We start from the raw sequence: 13,075 nt of genomic DNA, 5'->3' as shown, positions 1-13,075 counted from the left end.
GATTTGTTCCAGAAACATTACATGCATGTACAGTATATGTACTGTAGATACATCTTCTGTGGAAGATGTAGGACCATAAAATGTTCATCCATTCATTGAATTCGGTCCGAATGCAATGATATGATGTCCTACCTGCCTGTGTACACACCATAATTACAGTAATTTGTAAGAGATGGAAACCCATGACGTTATACTTGGAACAGTTCGTGACTCGAATTTATGTTTTTCAATGGCAACGCTATCAATGCTGAAATAAATCTGCAGCAGTCAGGTGGTACAGGTCAGTGCCCTTGAAGTTGTTTATGTTCATTATTATTGTAATGTTACGTACTTTGAGACATGAGGTAGTTTAATGCCGTCTCTTGTGATGCTTTTGTTTTCTCCCTGCTGTATGAGTTCATGGTTTTTTGTGTTTTGAAGGAGGCGTGGCTTTGGAGATGCTCTGAAGGGAGGGTGGGATCTCATGCGCTCAAAGCTAGCACGCTATTGCTTGCCTCTCTGAAAATTGGCAACGGTAACTTTAAGCTTGTTTTGAGTCAGCAATTTGCTCAATTGGTCTCGGTTTTCTACACAGGAAGTGATGTTGGCGGTGCCCTGACCCAGGTCTTCTGCAGGTGGCTATAATGGGACACAGCGGAACTGCACAGATTTGGCTTACGGCGATTGCCAAATTGTGCAGGTTGCGATTTAAATAATTAAAATATATGTTCTAACGGTTTCAGAGTGAAACAGGGCACGCATGTAAATGAACTAAGTGCCAAGCTTCACTCTGAAACTGACAGTGCATACTTTTAATTGTTGGCAATCTGTCAAAATAAGATTTATGGGCTGCTGTTTCTGTTAAAGACGCAATTATGACAAAGTAGTATGTCTCAAAGCTAGCCTCCTCTTCCACTACATACTCAAAAGTATGTACTTTATGGTCTAATAATGCAGTTCATGGATTCTCATCCGTGGAATGCGCCACTTCCGGTATTTCTCCGGTTATTTGACACGGGTAAATTGCAATCGAGGATTTTTTAAAAATTGAGTACTCAAATTTAATCGTAACAGCCCTAGTCAGGTTTTTTTTTTTTACAATATTGTGCAGCCCTAATCACTGTAGAAGCACTATACAGACAGAGGTCTTACCCAACATGCTTCGCTTGTGACCAGCAGCCTCATCTGAACTGCATGTGACAGGTATGTCAATCCTACCTCTCGCGCAGTGGCCACCATACTCGGGTAAAGTAAAGTATCGACAGCAGTTTAGAGTGAGATTGTCATCAGATGCAACGATTAAGTCGACAGCGCCTCGGTGTACAACAGCTCCAACGTGAGTCAGCATTCAGGAGCAGATGGGCCAACGCTGAACGATGAGTGAACTAGTTATTAGATGTTCAATAACAGTTCCGAGTAAAATGTGCAGGAGGCTGAGGATGTTCCATTATGCCTCTTCAGTGGCATAATAGAAAATAATAACATAAGAATTGGTCTAATCTCTGACTGAAAACCATGATAGAAGACTTACCGAAGAAAACAAGCTCTTAGAGAAACTCACAAAACATCACAACAGAAGAAATGCATGTTTCCACATTGAATGGCATTATGAAATGCTTTTAGAACTATGTGCTGAATCCATTTATTCACTTATAGGTTAAAACTTACAGGTTACAAAACCTTTAATCTGTGGAAATTATAGTTTCAATTGCCTGAGAGACCTTAAAGGCCCCCCAAATAATTTTTCTTGTCTTTTAGCTTTTAGTATGAATAGGTTATGAATAAGCTGGTTTGTTCCAAAACAATGACAAAATTCACATTTAGGAGATAAACATTCAAAACTCACAGTCTCTCACTTCCGCTAAAATGGATCACGAATTTTATGACATTACCGCGGACTTCAGCTTCTCATCACATCTTCTGTCCAATTAAATGCTCTATAGAATCTAAAGCATCTCGCCCCCTATGCTATACATACCACCTGGCCAAAGCGATCGTTGACAGACATATCATGGAGCAATATGGGTTGGAGATGTGTGTTCGGTTTTCCAATTTAAATTTATTCACACCTCTACAACTGAGTCCAACAAATCATCAGCGCTAGAATTCACTTCCATGGTGCTGTCAAGTACCACTTGCAGTCTTGTGAGGTAAAATAAACGCTATTGGCTGTTTGAAAAGGGGAGGAGCCATTCAATATGCCCCGCCTTAGATTCCTGTTTCAGTGGAAATTACATCAACGCATTATACAAAGCTGCAAGTTCCAAGGCACTTCAGTGGTCCTTTAAAGCAGTGGTTTCTAACTCAGTTCCTGAAGGACCACAACTCTGCACAGTTTTGCTCCAACCCTAATCAAATACATCTGATCCAGCTAATCAAGGTCTTCAGGATTACTAGAAACTTCCAAGCAGGTGTTAGTTGGAATTGGTTAGATCTAAACTCTGCAGGGCTGTGGGCCTCCAAGAACTGAGTTTGAGATCACTGCCTTAAGTCCTTTATACACGCACAATATTGTGCTGATATTGATTGTTTTCAATACAGTACAGAGGAACGCTAAAGATACAAGTAAATCTCACAATGCTGAATAAATACTGAAAAGGTGTAACTTCAGTCGGAATCAATAGCAATCACTGTAACGTACGCACACCCCTGATTTATTCTAATGTAAATCAAAGCCACTGCCCGAGTCATTCCCAGTATTGCTAATCTCACACAGTTTATAAAGCTGCCGCTGGCTATGAGAGCATCAGAGATACAGGGGCATGACCCAGCTTCTGTGAGTGCGTCTGATGCCACGATGTGCCTCAACAGAGACGGATTTCCCTGCCACACTGCTGAAGGGCTGTTCTGATCAATGGCACTTAAAGGGAGAGTTCACCCAAAAATTTTAATTCATCATCATTTACATTTGAAACGACCCATAAGACTTTGGTTAATCTATAAACACATAATAAACACAAATTATTTTTTTAATGTAACCTGAGAGGTTTTTGTCCCTCAATTGACAGGCCAGGTAAGTAAAACATACAAGATCCAAGCAATGTAGATTGGTGAATGAATCATTCTTCCGAGTGAGATTGGAAGAATGATGTAGTAATTGATCTGATTTTTCCATAAGATGCCTATGTTCCATTCATTGATTTAATAATCTGCAGTGGTTGCCTGCTCATTGGAGAGAAAGTGAATAATGACTTAAATTTTGGTTTGTTTTTCACACACAGCTATTGTATGAATTGCTTTAATATCCTTACGATACCAGAACTTCCATTTTTTGTGTGTGTCTGTGTGTGTTTAACGGAATAACTTTTAGTAGTGATATGTGTTTGGAACAGCATCAAGGTGAGTAAATGACAGAAATAAAATGCTTGGGTTAAACTATTAATGCTTTTTATAGAGTTAACAGCATGCAGTGACTGGTGAATTCTTACAAATGCACATACAAACACAAAGTAAAGGCAATGAGAGTTTAGGGAGAGAAAAAGAGCATGAGAGGATGGGGGTTACCACACAGTCTTTGCTGTTAGTCATAGTCAGCATCTGTGTATGTGTGTGTAAATGACTGATGAGGGGTTAAGGGGAGAATCCTACACACAGCTGAGGTGAGGAAACTCCTCAGAATACACTATCCATCTCTCTGCACCCCACACACCATTACAAAGTGTTACTGATGAACCTGAACTGCTGGGCTTCGCTCTCTCTGGACATGCTGCACAATCCCAGCCATCAACCACTATATGACATACCCCTTTGCTGTCACTGGATACAGTGCCTAATCTGGCTCCATTCAATGCGTTTCCACTGTAGGCATGATTGATCTAGGTCAGAAGAAAACTTAAACATACAATCATAAATGCACTAACATCAGGCCAGGGGATGTAATAACCTCCTCATAATGTAAAGTTTTCAAAAAATAAAAATAAATCAGTCCTTCTAGACCTGTTCACATTAAGGGCAATAACTATACCCATACAATTGTAATAATCGTTGTAATTATACGAGAAAAGTGAAGTCCACAACACAGCCATAACGTCACAGGGGAACGCTATTGTTGGAATCACTTTCAGAACCATTTTTTTTCCAGCTGAATAAGGATAAATACATTGACAGCCAATCAAAATCCACCCTACTTTAAAGAGCTGGAGCATTTAAAGCAGCAGACAACATTTCTGCAGCGCTGTTTAAAATAAACTGAACGTTATCATTCATTGGTGAGGACACTAATATAGTTATCCTTCTTGATGTGAACAGGCAATAACACAAAACAAAACTAGACAAATCCCATTAAAACACAAAGCAGATTGCAACTGATGTGAGGTGAATTAAGTTGACACCTTATTTGTATGTGCGGAGCAGCATAACTACTCTAATGACTTTATTTTCCGTAACTTAAATAAAACATCTAGAAATACTATGATTTTCTTTTTGAGATACTTATCATAGACACAAGAACGACTCTAAGAGTGTGTGTGTCTGCTGTGTCCAGGTTTTGTGGTAACAGCATCACACCGGCTTTGGCCCAAGCATCATTTTGATGGAAAATGTGGAAACAAGGGAACAAAATGTTTGCATTTTGTTTCTCAGTCTCTGCAAACTTCTGAACTTGTATCTCTTTGAGTATTTAAATCAGCATTCACTGTGAGAGACGACTCCATGTGAGCTGAACAAAGTGTGTCGGAAAGAGTCTAAAATGCTGTTACAAGTGATTGATGTCTGGCAAACTCTAAACTCAAAGCCGGGGCTCTCATAAGACATGCCTTAATATAGATCACAACAGCTGCCTGCCTACCTCATATAACCCTGCTAATCTGATGAAGCCACTCTTTCTACAAATCTGCTCGGCTCCTGCCAAGCCCAATGTGTCTGATTAGACTCCGCCCACTCTCCCAGTCAATAGGGGATAAAATTCCTCTCTTCTCATCTGCATAAATGGCCTTTAACTGTGTTTAGGTGGAGAGCGAAGGGAAAGAGATAAACATGGGGTGCAGAAATTAGGACGGAACTCTGTGGTCTCCCTTGGCCCAAAATTGTCTGTTTTCTCATTACACAGCCGCTCTCCATTTTCTAGTCATCGTTTGAACTCAATTACTGCAGTCTTGCCAGGAGTGAGGCCCTTGCTATTTCCCCTTTCATTCGCATCAAATTCAGTTTGACAGGAGAAAATTCAGGGAGATACAAACCTGCTATGAAGGGTTACAGTGACCGAAGCTAATTTCGCTCCAGTAATTGCTTTGGCATTAGACAAACTGGTGCCATTTTGTCTACATTAAAAAGCAACTCAGACAAATTGAGGGGGGGGGGGGGATTTCAGGCCTGATACTGCGCTCGTGTACTTGGAGTGGATTGAGCATGAGTACAAGCTTGTTGAGCGCACATCCCTTTTTCACAGACATCGCTGGAAAGTTTGTAGTTCGGTCAGATATGGCAATAGCAAAGAAAGTATTTTCACATGATACTTTTACAAGAACATACTTTTACAACAGTTTTAACCAAATGCAGCTTAGTACTCCTGAGGACCTTGATTATCCTGTGTTCAGGTGTGTTCAATTAGGGTTGGAGCTAAATTCTGCAGGATAGTGGAGCTTCAGGGTTGGATTTGAAGTTATAGATGAGCTTGAAGACATCTTTGATAAATCAAATATGTATATATATAAAAAAAAAATATATATATATAATAATAATAATAATAATAATAATAATATATATATATATATATATATATATATATATATATATATATATATCATTGAGCTATTATCATGATGAGATGAACTTTAATAAATCCTGTATTTACTGCACTGATTGCAGATTATATAATCATTTTAATGACCTTATACATCATAAATAGCGATTATCGGTCTTGAATTCTCGCTTTATGGGTTGTGCCAAGGAGAGATGAACGGATGCCCATTTTCCATCCTGTTCTCTCTTTCTCTGCCTGCAGGTCATCCCGTGTTCACCCACTCTCCCTTGTCTGTCTGCCATTAGCCACGGTCAATTGGATTCCTGTCAGCACTGCCGAACTGCTGCTGGTCTATTTCAAACGGGTGGGTGAGCAGAGAGGGAGAACGCTCATACACACGCGCACGCTAAAAGACTCTGAAACACACAGTTCAATGTAAAATGACTAGCACCCTGTACACTAGGGGCTCAGAGCGAGCGAGGGCATGTCCAACATTAGCCTCTCTTAGAGTGTTAGGCGATGAGGATCACACAGAATGAGCCGCATGCGACAATGTTCACCTGGTCAGTCTGTTATGAGGAGGGTTGTGACAACGCTTCAATGATTTGATGTGTTTGTGTGCCTATGTGTAACATTTTGGCTATTTCCTGATACGGCAGAGCTGCCAGTTAAAGTTTAAAAGTCAACAGTAGAAATGAAAGAGTGGTTGTTGCACACCAACTCCCATGGTACAGGATTATAGGGTGTGATTCAGAGGTTTGGCAAGGTTTGTGTGACTCTCTTGAGCTTTAGCCTCATAATTAACTGCTCTTTAAAACAATTCACCCCCCATTTTTTTGGTATTTTACGTGCGAGGATGCATTTCCAAGAGCAACCTGCAACTTAGAGCAAGGTGTGAAATTCCAAATTACTATTACTATGTCACATAAGAATCCTGTCTCAAATCTTTGTGATTTTATAAAAAAAAAAAAAAATTTAAAACACAGACCATTTGGCCACACATGTTTTTCAAGACTGTAAAACTAACCCTGGTAAAGCAGATCCGGCTACCTCTCAATACATTCCCAATACAAACTTTCTGCTCTGTCCTTCTATTTCTAATAAAGCAACACCTTATAAGTTATTAAAGCTTGTTTTCATAGATTTTGATTATTTAAGTATATTATGTCTTATAGCATTGGACATTTTCTCATTGGTTTTAACTTTAAATATATATTAAAACAAGAAATAAAATGCCTGTGCATTAAAACAAAATACACTTGTATTAAAGATGTTCTCTCAAAACTTAATTATTTACAAACTAAATATTTATAAATGCAATTAAAAACTAAAAAGTTTATGCAGTGCTGCATATTGCTTCTCAAGCAAGTGTTTCTTGTTTCAAGGATTTTCAGATATTTTAATAAGAAAATAAGACAACATTACTGATACAATTTTTTCAGTGCAAGCAGCATTTTTGGGCTTCGTAAAAGTCTTTGAATGAAAATGAAAGCCGGCTACCTAAACGCCATTTCTGAACATTAAAGGCTTATACAAGCACTCAAATGTGCCCAAAAATGCTGCAGAGGTAGCTCACTGTGTTTAGAGGCACAATGCTCCTATATGGAGAAGTGAAAGGAGGTAAGGTGAGGTGGGATCTTCATCTCTCCCTACACAAATTCAATTATTCATAACAGTCTGATTGACAGGAATGGTCATTTGCTGCTGCAGCATTATTGCCTTTCTTTTGTCCCCTCCTTTTTCATTTAATTCTCTGTGTCTCTCCTATATTAGTCTGTCTCATAGTCCCTCTTTTTTCTTTCTTCATTCCTGTCACTGTTCCACCCTAAGAAAGAGAATAGGAAAATGGGTTGAGAAAGTCGGAATGTGTGTGTCAAGTATGTGCCGGTGTTGCTGGGAATCAGTGGGGCAGCAGCCAAAAACAATCTCCATCAAAATGCAGACATCCTGTCAATGTCAAAAAGCAGTCAGAACCGAAGAGAGCGAGCGAGAGAGATGTTATTGAGAGGATGACTAAGCATGCGTTGCTGCAGGTCTGCATGTGTGTGTGTGTGTGTGTGTGTGTGTTTGGTGTGCAGGAATGTGTGAGTGCATAGTGTTTTGGTAAGGTGAGTGTGTGTGAAGGCCTGTAGCCTCCTGCTCTACTGCTGGTCCCCTGCCACTCCTCAGCATTGATTTAAACAAGCTGCTTCTGAGGGCTGAAAACTCACTGACCTGGAAAAGGGCAGAGAGAGGGAGAGAGCGAGGGAGAGACATTCTGTATGAGGGTGAAGAACGGACAGCAAAAAGAAAGAGAAGCAGAGAGGGCAGGAAGAATGGGTTAGAGAAGAAAGAAACATTTGCATCTGGCTACACCCCTTTAACCCTCTGAGGTCGACAAACGCGCCGGCGCGTTTTGCTGGATTTTCTCCACATTGTAGCACTTTAAACTTAAATTTCTCCGTCATTTATGGTCATACAGAAAAAAATAAATATAAAAAAAGAATCTGTGGTATTTCTACTTTTGTATGTGTCCACTTCCAATCAAATCAAAACATTGTGCTTTTGTAAAATAAAGAAAATAAACAGTGTGTGCGTTCTGCCTCTCCGTCGCGGTGAACTTTTTTTTCTTGAGCACGTCTATAAACTGAAACAAAACTCAGCGAATACTTGTTACACATTTATGAGCCATACACCTTTATAAACATTTAAGTGTGTACTTTTAAATGATCGGATTCAAAACGAAAACAAATATTCTCTGTTTAAGTAATTTGTATAAAACCAACAAGATTTCCAGCTTCTCAAACGCTTCCTAATTATTTTTAATTCGGCCACGCCCACTCGCGCAAAAGATATTCACATGCAAATCTCCACATGGAACGCGATCGCCCTCATTACCTCAACAACAAAACACTTCACTTCACTTTTCGTCGAGTTTGAAAGACGTGCCTGAGCTTACATTGGATTTACATCAGAAGAAGAAGAACGATATTTGAAGACAAGAAAGATAAGGTAAGAAATTCTTACATATTAGTTTGCTATTGTTGCATAAATTTCACATTGCAGTTGAACTGTTGCTAGATATATGGTGAATATTATAATATTTAGACCCGTGTTTAATGTTACTGTGTTTGTGGATATCTGCTCAAACGTAGATAGGCTATGTATATGGTAGGCCTAACCATAATGTTTTATATTTGATCGCAATCGCGTTTTAATGTATCATATTTTTGATCGCGATCGCGTTTTAATGTATCATATTTTTGATCGCGATCGCGTTTGAATGTATCATATTTTGGAAAAGCAAAACGCTCCAAACGGCTTCATGTTTTTACTATTATCTCATTTCATATCATCATAACGAATGGAAACATTTGAAGTAACATGATAATCAATATATTTTTCTCTAGCTTAGTTGTTACTGAAATCTTTTTGAAAATATATATAGGCTGCTATATTGTTATTATTTTATGCAGCACTGCGCATAGCCTATACCTACAAGGCACAACAAACCTGGTGTTCATTATATATTGTTGGAAACATTTGTGTGAGTGTGTGTGTGTATTCTGTGAATTTTAAAAAGCAATTTTAACAAGAAAAATCTAAAATGTATTCCCAAAATCGTGCAGGCCTTTCTCTTGATATCAGTATGTTCACTTTTTTTTTCAGGGCCCAGATGCCACTGAGTCCTGCTGACTTCAACATTCACAGTACATGTCTCTGTACATGAACATGGTAAAGTGAAAATCAAACACCTTAGAAAATGAAAGGTATGTACAATGTTTTTAGGAATGGCACAAAGGTCTCTTTCTTCAATAAGTGCTTTTTTGTTGTGTATCTTTAGATTATGTTGTGTTGTAAATAAATCCAAACAATTTTAAAAGCCATTCTTTTTTAAATCTCCTCATTCTTTGTGCAAGGTTGGTCAGAATGATGGGCCCTGATAAGCTCCTAATAGGGCCATTAGGGAGGTTCTTTGTCTTTCTCAGGTGTGGAAAGCTTTCATATTAATGAGGTGATCCGCCCCTTCGCATATTGCTTTCTAACACAAAACACGTCGTAAAAATTTTAAATCAATATATTGTCTTCTCTGAATGAGCAGTCAGGGTGATTCTCACATAGTTTTAGAGCAAATATTCTAGGCTACGTGATACAATTTTCAAAAGTCTTGTGAAGAAATAATCAGTATGGGTTTCATGACCTTATTTCAGTGAGAATTTATTTTTGTATTTTCACAAACCACGCATAAATGTCATTATCTCAAAACTACAAACTTTTACATACATGCTGCTGATATATTATTGTAGCAGAGTTTGTGCTGAATACAGTGTAATTAGACTTTAGCCATGAAAATGTCACAAGTAACAGAAATAACCACAAATGTCAGAGCATGTCAGAACACCTCCAGGGCCCAGAAAACAGCTCAGACCTCAGAGGGTTAAAATCTTGAAGTCACCGAGATTTAAAGTCAGCCTGAAACTAAAATTGACCCCCATTTATTTTTTTTAATTCACGTTCCTAGGGTTATTGTCTACAATGTAAAATAAGTGAATAAATAAAACAATTTGTTAAAATATTATTTGACAAAAAAATACATTTTCAAAAAAAACCTGAATTGTTTTACTCTAAAATATGACATATAACACAAGTAAATTGGATTGTAAATGCATTTGATGTTACTGTGATAAAAATGAATTAATTTACATTGTGACTGTTCAAAAGCCAGAAGTTTATATATATAAAAAAAATCTGGACATATGAAGGTAAATATAATACAGTTTACATTAATAATATTTAATAAATAAAGTATTAAATACATTAATTAATCAATGTAATTTACATCATGACTGTACTTATACAGCCAATATTAATATAATATAACATAATATAGTATTTATATTAGTGTTGTCACGATACCAAAATTATTGTTTCGATACCGATATCAAGTCAAGTATTGCGATTTCGATACTTTTTCGATACTTTTCCTGAAAAGGGAGAAACTCTCTCAAATATCATTGCTGTGCTTTATTTTAAAACCGGGACAACATTTAATCATATAACACACTAATTAATGAACATATGAACAGAGATATATTAAACATTTGAACAAAATATGAAATATCAAAATATAAAAAATAAATTAGAGCAATGACATTCAAGGTAAAAAAATATATACATTTAGCAGCATTATCTCATTTATCATAATAAGAAACACAAGAGCTTTATCTTGATTCTGAACTTTGAATAAAAATATGAACAGCGATTATATTAAACAATGTTTAATATTGGTATGATAAGCCTTATTGGTGATATATTTGACGTGGGGAGAGAGTTGTGGAAGGCCTATACTTCATGTTAAACATAAATATATATAGCAGCAAAGACAACGTCGGCAGTGTTGACTGCAAAATAGGCTACAGAATAATTCGTTCAGTATTGAGAGGTGCAATATTTGAAAATCGATCATATGTTTTAAATTACATTTTATATTGTATTTGTCAAATCTTTCAAACATCAAAATGTCATTGATTAATATGTATTCGTGTCAAAATGACATAGAAACATCTTTTCCTATTCTATTTTGCCTGGAAACGCTTCCAACACGTGTGCGTGTCGCGTGAAAAATAGATTTCTAGAATGCACGCGTTTTCCGCGCGTCTCGAGCTGCACCCAGACGCGTGTGTCACGCAGGCAGTTAACATCATCATACCTGTCAACATTTGGATACCAAAATACGGGAAATCTGAACGCGGGGGGGGGGGGGGGTTAGAGGCAGGCTAAATAGACATTAATTGCGCAGATATTAACATAAATAAATACATACATACTATTCAATTAAAATAAACATAAGACTTATTCATGTTTCTTTCTTTATTTTTATCAATTGCAACAATTAACTACATTAATTAATCACGATTAATTGCCATTAAAAAACTTACATTTTATAATGTAATAATTTCACAATTAATCTCCAAATTAATGTAGAAAAACATAAAACAGTATATTTTAAATATTTGTCTAACAGGTAGGAAAAATATACAGAAATTGAAGTTATCAAACAGTTTGCACTGCATACAATTTAAATTGTACATAGATTAATCCTTATTAAAGTAAAAAAAGATCTTTAGTCAAGAGCAGTGAGTGCTTTTCTCTGTTACCTTAACCTTTGTTCTTTGATTAACTTTACTGACAGAAAGCTTTATTGGCTACTGTCTCTTTAAAAACAGCCGCTGACGGATCTCACACGCGTCTCATTCTCTCACAACTCTTTACTTTCATTTACGACTTTTTTTTTTTTTTTACTAATAGACTGCTCAGACTGTTCTTATGAGGATACTCGACAAAACGGACATTTTGACATAATTGCGTGTGTTAATGCCATCTCTCTCATGTTCACCCATCCTCGGATGCTGCTGTTCTTTGCGCGATTTTCCCCCCAAACTACTTCAGTGGAAATCCCGCCCTGCAGCCGATTCTAAAGATTTTATTGGTCATGTGAATCACAGTACTGATTGCCTACACCAAACACTGACCCCTAAACCTACCCGTCATTGTAACCTTAACCAATGAAATTAGCTGTAGGGCGGGATTTCCGCTTAACTGGTTTGCGCCCTTTGGGATTTTTTTAAAAAAAATTATAGAAAGATTAAAAATACGGGAGAAATACGGGGAATTATTTAAACGGGATGATAGCGGGATAGCAATGTAAAATACGGGAGAATCCCGGGAAAAACGGGAGGGTTGACAGGTATGCATCATGGGAGCCGAAATAAAAACGGACACGACACGCAGCCAGTGTGTGTCAGGCCTTTACAAATCTGGAACGCGGCCATTCTTAGAAGCGATAGCCTACTAATAAATTAAGGAATCGTGACGTATTTCATTTCTGGCTTTCTTTTGAAGTATCGGTGCACCGTGCAACAGAGCAAGGTAGGCAACTTACTTCCATATGTCACTCCTCCTCGCGTCATCTTTTTCTACGAGTCGTGGACCACTTGTGCTCATAGACAGTATATAAACGATTATGCTCGCACATGCAGCCATCTCTGTAGTGTTTTGTCACATGACACTGACAGCAGCAGGTTCTTTGCTGCGTGCGTCAGGAAAAAAACACAGACGTCCATAGGGAGGCTTTTTTTTTTTTTTAAGTATCGATACTGATAAATTTAGGTATCGTGACGTTTTTAATTTCCGAGTATCGCGATACTTTTGAAGTATCGATACATCGTGCAACACTAATTTATATTATTATTAATATAATCCATTATACTTATTTTTCTATTTGTTATTTTATTTTCAGAAGACCCAAGTTAGAAAACCCCTGGTTCAGACAACATATTGTTGACAATGAATTGACAGTGTATTTCCTAAAGTTTAACACGTATTGAATGAACTGTCCCTCAGTGTCATTTTTGTTTGTGTCAGCTGATCAGGATC

General features: G+C 37.5%; 1 protein-coding gene across 1 annotated transcript in view; it reads right to left on the bottom strand.

Annotated features, from left to right (window-relative positions):
- Nucleotides 1-13,075, bottom strand: part of diaph3 (diaphanous-related formin 3) — a 363,248-nt gene that overhangs the window by 75,890 nt on the left and 274,283 nt on the right. The window lies entirely within an intron of this gene.

Source organism: Scardinius erythrophthalmus, assembly GCF_964197995.2.
Source record: "Scardinius erythrophthalmus genome assembly, chromosome: 25".
NCBI lineage: Eukaryota > Metazoa > Chordata > Actinopteri > Cypriniformes > Leuciscidae > Scardinius > Scardinius erythrophthalmus.
The sequence above is the reverse complement of the archived record's forward strand: the minus strand, read 5'-3'. Positions and strand labels throughout refer to the sequence as shown.